An 11,325-nucleotide genomic window follows, 5' to 3' on the forward strand; every position below is an offset into this window, starting at 1 on the left:
GGCAGCACCCGGCTGAGGATGGATCACACCTGAATATATACTCCGAACAGTGAGAAGATGGGAAAGGAGAAGATCGCAAACCCCTTCCCTTCAGAGAGGAAATCAGGAAGTTGTTCATGCAGTTTCCATTTACATTTGGATGGGAACCAGATAGCCACAATTGGATGAGAGGATGTTGAAAATGCAGTCCTTATTCTGGATAGCAATGTGTAGCACAAACAGATGAAATTTAGTATGGTCAAAGGAGACAAAGAATTGGGGAAACTGGGTGCACCATAGAATCAATGACATAACTTTCATATTAAGGACACTAGAAAAACCTAATTAATAATATTTACCAAGTGAGATTTTGTCAAGACAATGTTTTCAATGCATCACAGAGCAAAGGTCAAAGATCAAATACCCTGAAATTATAGCAGTTTGCAAGGCATTGATTAGGGGCTGGAGGGGGCAGGCTCCGTGGTTAAGAGCACACGTTGCACTTGCAGAGAACCTAAGTTCAGTTCAACATCTGAACAGGGCAGCTCACAGCTACCTGTAACTCCAGAGAATCTGATGCCCTTTTCTGGCCTCTATGAGGATTGCGCACACATGTAAAACATGTGCATACCCCATCACATACACAATTAAAAAGCAAATTAATCTTAAAAAAATAAAGAATTGGTGAGCCATGAAACCAATGAAGTACATCTGTTTGGGCAGACCCAAAGATAAAAATATGGGCAAAAATGTCTCGAGGTTGATGAAAAACATTAAGCAACAAATTGTAAAGCTCAACAAAACCCAAGCAGGACACATTTAAAGTTCCACTCCCAATCCATCAATGTTAATCTGTCAAAAGGCAAAGAGAATTTTTAAAGCAGCAGAGACAGTGACTCATCTCATAAAGAGAACATGAAAAGCTATTTAAGGCGGGGTGGGGGAGGTGGGGGATGGGGGTGGACACACTCAATAAAAGACAGAATTGCTAAGGGAGCTCTGTCAGACAGGCAACATTCCAGCCTGGGCAGGAGCTGGGCTGCACGCTCCCTGAGGGTGACAGTGTTCGGGATGCTTCTGCAAATGTTCTCCTAACTCAGAAAGGCTTTAGTCCAAAGAAACAAAACTACAGACACTGGACCCAGGAGACAGGCCACCCTGTTCATCTGCAGTTTTCCTTCAGCAAACACTTTCTCCTGTGTTTACTGCATAGGGGAAATGCTTCTGAAGAACCCTACCAAGCCTCATTAACACACAATGAAGGGCAAATTTGGATGTGAAATAATATGCATTTATGGTACAGCCCGTGCCTATCCTACATGGGTTTGTCTTTATTTGGTCTGATTCAGAACTCACTCCGGAAATTAAAAATAACCCAGATATGTGCGTTTGTAGATTTTGCCAAATTTGAAAAGTGCAGTCATTATATTTCTTCTTTCTTTGTTTCCACTTTCCTTTGGGACTCTAACAACATAATGACTGGTGCTATTTATCTCATGGGTTTCTGAAGTTAATGAGAGTTTGTTCTTTCTTAATTCTTGCCCCTGCTTTATATCTGTATATTTGATATGACTAGGTTCTTTATGTTCACAGATCTCTTTTATTATTGTATTTAATTGTAGAATAGCATTATCCAGTGAGTTTATATTTCATGTATTGCACATTTCAGGCATAAGGCTTATATTTAGCTTATTTTACAACTTCTCTATTTTCCCCTCCCCCATTATATCTTCATTAAGTCCTTGGGCATTTAGTCTCCAGACTCTGATGTCTTTAAAATGCCAACCCTGTCATCTCTTGTGTTTCTACATCTGTTTCTGCTGTTATCACATTTCACACAACATTCTTATGTCTAGTAAGTTTTCGATGAATACTGAATACCATGGGGGTTAATTTCTTAAGCATCTGAATTTTTTTTCTAGTGGTTTGAATAAAATGTCCCTCGTTGGCTCAGGTATTTGAACACTTGGTCCCCACTTGGTGGTGATGCTTGGGGAGGTTATGGAACCTGTAAGAGATGTGGCCTTGAAGGAGGAAGTATCTCACTGGGGGCGGGCTTTGAGAGTTTATAGCCTTGCCTCATTTCCAGTTTGTTCTCACTGCTTCCTCCCTGGGGTTGAAGATGTGATCTCTCAGCTTCTTGCTTTAGCTGCCTGTGGGCATGCCTCCTTTACTATTATGGACTCTATCTGAAACTGTAAGCCAAATAAACTCTTCCATAAGTTGCCTTTGTGTAACGTGTACTCTTTCCCGCCAGCTGCCTGGGTCCCGCCGCTGTCTCAGCTCCCAAATAACACATGAGACACTATATTAATTGTGAAACTGTTGCCATTTGCTATGGTTTCTTAATGGCTAGCTCTGACTTAATTATTGACCCATAATTGCTAATATATATTTTTATAAGGTCTTATCTTACCGAAAACACCAGACTTGTCCTCTCCTTTTGGAATCACATGGCAACCCTCTACTCTTGACTACATTTCCCAGAATCCTCCTCTACTCCTAGTCCCACCTGTCTTGCTTCCCTATTGGCCAAGAGTGCTTTATTTACCAACCAATAGGACAAACATATACACAGAAGGACTTCCCCCCATTACCTTTAGTTATGCCATTTTATCATATCAACAAAAATAATTAATATGCTTTCTTGTGTTTTTTTTAAAAAAGTGTTTCCATTTGTTCAGCCACTTGCTTTTTAAATTGTTTGTTAGTCAGCTTGGCTAGTTTGATCTCTGACACTTCAACAGAGTAGCTTGAAGTAGTCTGCACTCAGAGGCTGCCTGAGTATCACTCCTAAGACTTAATAATTTTGATATTAGTAATGAATTCTCTGAGTACTCAAATGGATTTTTTTTTACTCCATTCTGGAAATCTAAAGTGAAAGATATCATCCAGTCTTATATGAGTTACAAGCATTCTGAAATTTTTAGCAACCAGATTTTCCCATTTTTTTGTACAATTGGCCATCCATTCACCTAGTCTCATATTAAACTCAGCATAAGTGTTAAAGTTTCATGTTCTGTCAGTTTCTCTCTGAACCTTTGTTCTTTATATTATAGTGGCTTCAACCTTCCCCACTTCCAACACCTTGTCTCCTTAACACAGTGTTAAAATTAACTCAGGGTTCTCTTTTTCTGGAAAGTGCCTCCAGACTGGAAGCTGGAGAATGATAAGGATCATATCATCAATCTCTCCATCATGCCTTCTCACAGTACAGCCCCAAACAACTCGTTCAATTTGTAAACAACAATGTGCTGGCTAGTTTTATGTCAACTTGACATAAGCAAGCATCATCTAGGAAGAAGGAATCTTAACTGAGAAAATGCCTTCATAGCATTGATCCATAGGATGCAGGGGCAGGTGGGTCTCCTGGATGTGAAGTCATGATTCCTGTTACACTGCCTTTAGAGTCATTTCTGTGGACCAGAATACCTAATGGACAAGAGGGATGTTTTTTTACTTCCTAAAAACCCAACTTGCAAGGCAGGCACATAGTAACTATTGTAAGCCCTCTCAGTGAAAAAGAAGAACATGAGAAGAAGGTAGAAATTACAGGTATGTGGGAATTCTGAAGTCCACAGTACAACATGTTGCCAGATCCTTTATGAAGATTCAACTCCAGTGCTCCCTGCAAATGATTCTCTACAGCTTTTGTCCACTCTCAGGACTCTTGATTCCATGCCATCTTTGGTTCACTCTCTAGATTTAAGTTTCTGTGACATCTGTGAGCCATTCTCTGGATTCGTGGTTCCTCCCTCTTTGGTCTACTCTGTGTCATGTTGGTATTGTTCCATCTTTAGTCCACTCTTTAGATCCTGGGGTCCATGCCATCTTGGATTAATCTCTGAAATCAAAGGCCTCCTGTCATTTTCTGTTGTCTGCCTGCCCAAGAACAATTTTAGTGTAATTCTTTTTTTTAATTTTTGTATGAGTCTCACCGGAGTTTATTAGTTAAAGCTATACTCATTGATGTCTTTCTTGGGCAATCCTCTCAACCTTAGGCATCTTCTGAGGTAGGTGAAGTATAGTTTTCCAATTCTTGCAGAACCTTTCCTCTCTCTGAACAATCCCCGAAGGCATTGATTTCAATTTTCCTCCATTCTTCACAAGAGTCTTACTGTTCTGCCATCTGCTTCATCTTTAGATCATGTTTTCCATGCGTGCCCTAGATTGATAGATGCCTGAAAGTTATTTCTTAACCTCAACATTGTTTGCCATCTGTAAAATCTTGGACTCAGAACTTCTTTTGCTTTCAAAACTAGCACACCCTGGATTTGAGTCCTTTTCAATTCTTGTAGTTTCTCTCTGTGCTTGTCTGTTTCACCATGAACAGCAAGTAGAAGCCAAGAAACACATTCAATTCCCTGGCTTAAACTTCCCTTAGAAAACCCGTTCAGTTCAATGGATGCATCTTTCATTTTCCATGCTACCCCAGGCAAAAATATGTTAAGCTTCCCACCGCTCCACAATGGATGCCCTCTTTATTCCCCATGGCTGCCAATAACATTTTCTCCACTTTAAGTTTTTACTCTGAATCATCAGCCACTACCACCCAGGCTCCATTAATGGTTTCAAATAGTACTCATGTTCACCAATAACCTCCTCAAACTTCTATTCAGTTTCCCCCTTCAATTGGTCCCCAAATTCTCAGTGAAGTAGTTACTATTTCATTACTGTGATGTGCACTCCCACACATATCATACATAAACACACAATCACACACACACACAAGTAAACAACAAAAAATTAATTTGCCTGGCGGGGTGAAATGGAAAAATCCCTAGAAAAGTACAGTTTAAAAAAGGATGAGAAATAGAAAGATTATACTTTAAAATGTACTAAAAGTACTCACCTTTCACCTGGAACTCTCTGAAGGAAGGTGTCTTAGTCAGGGTTTCTATTGCCATGAGTCCACGATTTTAAAGCAAGCTGATGAGGAAAGGGTTTATTTGGTTTACACTTCAGCACTGCTGTTCATCACTAAAGGAAGCCAGGACAGGAATTCAAACAGAACAGGATCCTGGAGGCAGGAGCTCATGAGAGGCCATGGAGGGGTGTTGCTTACTGACTTGTTCCCCTGACTTGCTCAGCCTGTTTTCTTATAGAACCCAGAACCATGGCTGGGCCCTCCCCAATGGTCACTAATTGAGAAGATGCCTTACAGTTGGATCTCAAGAAGGCATTTTTTCAACTGAGGCTCCTTCATGTCTGATGACTCTAGCATGTGTCAAATTGACACACAAAATCACCCAGTACAGAAAGTCTAAGATCACATGGGTTTTACTGGTAAATTCCTTAAAAACAAAACAAAACAAAAACTTATATAAGCAGTAACTTAAGTCTTGTACAAGTCTTGTTAGAAAAAATACAGAGACAAATGTTTTTGTTTTCTATACCTTTTATGAGACAAATGGAACTTCAATAAAAAGAGTTATATCAATCTCTTATCGACATAGACATAAAAATCCTCAATGACATATTAGACAAGTTAACTTAATGGTAGATAAGTTGAAGTCATTCTAGAAATGTAAGATTGAGTTACCAATGTTGGTAACAACAAATGCAAATTTGTTTGTTTATTTGAGAGAGTAGAGTGTCTCACTATGTAACCTTGGAGGGCCTGAAACTCACTCTGTAGACCAGGCTGGGCCCAAACTCAGAGATCTGCCTGCCTCTGCCTCTCAAGTGCTGGGATTAAGGTGTATACCACCATACCCAGCATAGAATGTAAAGTTTTAAATCTTGGAAAGTTAAAAATTGTACAGATTTCAATACTTTTTGTTTAATTTTTGACAATTACATGCATGTGCATGACACATTATGATCACAGCCCTCCCAAATTTCCCTCTGTTGACCCTTCCATTCCTGATGACCCCTTCTTTCCCAACTTTTTTCTCCTCAACTTTCAAGTGTTTTGAGTGTATGGGGTCTCACAAGGTAGCCACATCTGTGGAGTGTTTATATCCAGAAGACACATTTTTATAGTGTCCCTCCCCATCCGTCATGTGGCTCTTACAATCTCTCCATCCTCACTTCTGTGATGTTTCTGGAGGCCCGAAGGCATGATAGAGATGTCCCATTTAGGGCTGAGCATTCAATAGTCTCACTTATTCTCAGAACTCGGATATTTTAAATCTCTGTGTTAACTGCCTCCTACTACAAAAGAAAGCTTCTCTGGCTAAGGCAAAAAAAAAACCCAGCATGAGTCAAGGGGTATAAATGTAAAGATGTAGAAGGCAGTTTGGATATATGTCCGTTTAGCATGCCATCAGAAGTGCATTCCTCTCTACTACTGATCTTCCCAACCAGAGGCATTTGAACCCAGTTTAGAATGCCAAGAACGTATACCTTCCAGTGGTGAAGGCCTCAAACCCATTCAGAAAAGGACTGGCTGGCCCCAAACAATCTGAACACCAGTGAGCATATCTTGTTTGACTGGTTGGTATTGTAGTATGCAAAGTTCAGAGCTGGATAGCTATATTAGGTACATTACTGTTGCTGTGATAGTCTATCAAGACCAAGGTGACTTAGAGAGAGTGTAGAGTTTTCTTGGGCTTATGGTTCCAAAGGGTCTGAGTCCACGATAGTAGGGATGGCAAGGGGCAGGCATGGTGGCAGGAGCAGAAAGCCGAGAGCTCACATCTTGAAGCACAAGCATAATGCAGAGGGAGCAAATTAGAAGTCAGTTCGACATTTTATTTTCCAAACCCACCCCTAGTGATATATGCTTCCTTCAGCAAGGCCTTACCGCCTACACCTCCTCAAATAGCACCATCAAACAGCGCCACCAACTGGGCATTGTATTCAAATGCATTAGACTACAGGGGGGCATTTCTGATTCAAGCTACTGTAATAAGGATGTTGAAACCTTTCTTCCCCAAATAATCTGCGAAGTCCCTTCTAACTTCCGTGCTTGTTAGCTAACAGAGAAGAAGTTTCCGGTCTGATTTGTCTGCATCCTGCATACAAAGTGTGTAGTATTGTTTTGCAGCAAAGTCTCACCATCTAATTCTGGTGGATGAAGATGTTAATACTTTTAATTAATTATAAATTATCTATTATTTTCCACTTATTATAAATTAATCAAACAACTAATCTATAAAGTCAATGTTAATCAAATAAAAATCCCACCAGGAATTTGTGGGCAGGGCATGATAAATAGCATCTGATTCTAAAATTCATATGGAAATGTGAAGGAGCAAGAATATCCAAAGCAATGAAAGGGGAAAATGAAAACTGTCAGATTCATGATGAGAACAAAACCCATTTTAAAGAGAAGATTAGGTAGACTAACCACTGAATCAGAAAACCTACAAAGAAACAGTCACCTGGTTTGTGAAAAAGCCTATGATGCGTTAGAGGAAAGAATCATATTGTCAACAAAAACTGCTAGATACATTGACCACATTTTTTAAAAAATGACCACAATTTAAAAATTGACCATAAAATGTTTTTAAAATACCATTTACAGATATCGTTGCTCAATTTTTAATTACAGTGGGATTTCAGCTCTAAGTGAGAAAAATGAAGCTAACTTTCAAAGGACACAAAATATTGACTGGATGATCTCAGACTAAGATGTCTCTGAAGCTGGCAAGATGGCTTAATGAGCAAAGGTTTGAAACCATGGTATGGAAAGAGACTATTGACTCGCATTAATTATCCTCTGTCCTTCACACGAATGGTGTGTCATGACTGTACACGTGCTGGCATGAGAACACACACACACACACACACACACGTAAAAGATATTATATATACATGACTATGAAAGGCTCAGAATGTAGTTCAGCTGGGATTGCTTGGCTAGCACGCCCAAAGCCTTGAATTTGATTCCTAGCACCACAAAAACTGTGTGGTGTCTCAAACTTGTTTTTTCTTTGTAGACAAGGCTGACATGAAACATGCTCCCAGACAGACCTCAAATTCATGATTACCTTAATTCCTGGGCACTGGTACTATGGTTTGCACCACCAGACGACTGCTGTATTTTGTGATCTGGTTGTTGGCTACATGGCTCTGTCTAGTTTTGAAAACTCATTGTGACTTAGGACACAAAACGTTCGTTTCCAACAAAGGTTAAAAAAATAGAAAAATTAGTTTTAGGGTGGAATTAGATTAGAAAGCAGGGACTGAAGAACACCACAATAATAACACCCTAAAGAAATAACATCTTAAATTAATTTTTAGTATCTAATGCCTGGTAAAATGCTTTGCTTAGTATAACCTAGGAAACTAGGTCAGCACTGATGAGGGTGCCAGAGAAGATTCTTTTGCCTTTTTAGTCAGAATAAATATACTAATAAAGGTTTAAAAAATACAAAGGGCACCAGTTCAGCATTCTGGGCCTGCTTTTGAGTACAAGGTTAAAGTCATTCGTCTCAGAATGTACTCCTGGGGTGTGGGTTAATCACTAATCACATTTTAATGTGTTCCACTTGTTTCATTTCTATGCTAGGGAAAAGTCTATGTATATTTATTTTCAAATTCAATTCTCTTTTACCTATGGCAAAACACTCTTTACCTTTCTGCATCTAAGAACACAGTAATTTTCATTTAAACTAGGAATAAAATTGCCTATGTGTTTTAGGTCCTAAAAAGCAGGCTTTATTTTGACAGGGCATCCGTTCCATAATTCATACTTCACAGCATTGCATAATTCAAACTCATTGTTTAACAGTCCCGATACTTTAACAGCATCCTCTTGGCTATATTTCATCCCATAGCAAGCACGCTTTCTAGCTCTCCCCACACCATTTTGCTCAGGGAAGAAGATGTCTCAAAGGTTTTTCTTCAGATTACAAACTACCAAGAAAGGAGGAAGCTTCAAGATCTGTGAACACAGAGACCACAATATTGCATGTCCAAAGGTCCTTAGGGAGCCAGGGGAGGACCTAGGCATCAGACTTATGATAGAAAAATAATGGGCTCACTCTCTGTCTATGTCTCTGGCAGGGGGGAGTGAGTGTGTGATGGTGCAGGTATAAGTAGGTGTGTGTTGGTGGGGGGTGGCATGGATGTGGATGAAGATGTGTGTACAGGTGCCTGAAAATGCCAGAAAAAGGGTGTAGGGTCCCCTGGAGCTGGAGTTACAGGCGGATGAGTTGCCCAACATGAGTATGGGTGCTGGGAACTGAACTCTGGTCCTCTGCAAGAATGCTCTTAGCTGATGAGCTATTTCTCCAGCCCCGCATTGGATGCTTAATTTGAGGAACCTGGGTTCAAATGCTAGCTATATAATACGCTAGCATTGTAAAACCTACCCTTGTCTGTGGGTAAGTTTGCTCATTTTGAACTAAGGAAGTGAGTCATCCCTTCCTCCTGTCCTTGCTAGGAAAGCCAAGTGCTACAGAATGGGAGAACCATCTTGGCACGTGTGTAGGAATCAACCCATGTAGCTGTTACCATAAGAAGCAATGTCTGGTGAGTTCTGCCAGCTTGTCTATGACAGAGAACTAACACGATTTCCTGCTTTGTTCTTCTTTTGGCCACCCATCCAGGCTGTCACCAGGATGAAAATGAGTAACGAGAACCATCTACTAGGATAAAGGCACTGGAAAGACCTCAGTCCATCTAACTCTTGGCTTTTGCCAATGAGGACACTTAAACCCAGAGAAGTTTCCCAGTTTAAACCAAAACTCCAACTGCTAACGAGGGGCAGATATTAGGACTGGGGCCTTACGTTTAGCCAAACTCTGTTCTGTGGAGGCCTGCAACATGGAGCATTAGTCTATCTTCTTGTCTGGCTTGTGCTTGACCCCACCAAAAATCACAAATACCTCACAGTGCCTGTCCTAGGTGTTTGAGGGGGGGAGTGAATCTTGCCTATTTCTAGCCTTTATGGATGGCCTACTCCCTGAAAATTCACTCAGGCTAGCAGGCTGCTGCCGCCTTTGAGACACTTTCCATGGTGTTGCTTGGTAGTTGCCATGACAACAAAAATGTGATGGAAATAGAGTTTTCTAGAGGATTATGCTGGTGAAAGCTCTAAAGCCAGATTACAGTTATGACTTTGAAGCTTGAAGAATATCAGTGGATGGTGCTGGCACATAGTAGGTATGCCATGACACTGTGGCAGGAATAAATGCAGGCCTGTCATAGAGTTGGAAGATGAACCAGCAGAGATCTGAGCCTTGAAAGTGAACGTTTGAGGCCACATGGAACAGCTTCACTTACCCTTTCCTTGAGAAACGATGGCAGTGAATTTTTATAATTAAAGTCATGCTGTGTGGGGAATGACTTCTCATCAGAATTACCAGGAAGGTTTGTCAAACTACTGATTGCTGGGGATCCGTACTCAGGGTTTCCAATTACTGCATACACTACATCACTAACAGCACAGATTTCTCTGTGTATGACACATCGCCAATAGCACACCCTTCTAACAAGGTTCAGATGCTCCAATTGCCAGGGGCAAAGCACTATGCCCCTAGTGATGCTTCTGAAACCCCTAAGTTAAGCAATAAGGTCTTTTCTGCCTGCGAAACAAAGGCAAATCTCCCACAATGCCTGATCCAACCCTGAGCATAACCTCTCTGTATTAATTTGTAATTGTTCCAAGAGGTGTTCAACATCTCTAGCCTTCAGGAAAATGTAAACTAAACTGCCTTGAGATACTGCCCCCAACTCCAGCCAGAATGGCTACCATCCAGACACCTGACAGACGTCGGAGAGGATGTGGAAAAAGAGGAGCCTTGGTTCACTGCTGACCAAAGTGCAGGCTAGCACAGTCAAACAGAACTACCATATGACACAGCTATACAACCATCAGGCACACGCCAAAGGATGCTGCATCCCACCGGAAAGACTCTTGCACATCCGTGTTTATTGGTGCTCTAGTCATGACAGCAAGGAAATGGAACCAGCCTGGATGTCTATTAACTGGTGAAGCATACAGAGAAGGTGTGGATACTGTTCACATGAAGAAACACACACACACACACACACACACACACACACACACACACACACACACAACCCAAAGCCAAGAAATCATGACATTTGCAGGAAAATGAATGGGCCTGGAAAGTATATTAAGCAAAGTGACCCAACTAAGAAATAAAGCAGGTGTTTTTCCTCATACGCAAGCTCTGGCCCACAATGCATATACCTACATATGAGGACATATAAGTGTGTATGTGTGGGGGGTACAGTCTGATTTTCAGAAAGAGAACAAAGAGAGGGAAATACTGGGAAATTAGGAAGGATGGAATGCAGGCAGAAAGACACAGGCCATGAAAAAGGACATAAGGTTGCTTTGTTTGTGAAGTTTCAACTCCATCACAGGTTTTTTTCTCCATTGTGGATTTGCAAATTCAACTTTCTGTGTATTGAAGTAGCAAGTAC

This window comes from Mesocricetus auratus, unplaced genomic scaffold (genome assembly GCF_017639785.1).
Source record: "Mesocricetus auratus isolate SY011 unplaced genomic scaffold, BCM_Maur_2.0 Super-Scaffold_100027, whole genome shotgun sequence".
Lineage (NCBI taxonomy): Eukaryota > Metazoa > Chordata > Mammalia > Rodentia > Cricetidae > Mesocricetus > Mesocricetus auratus.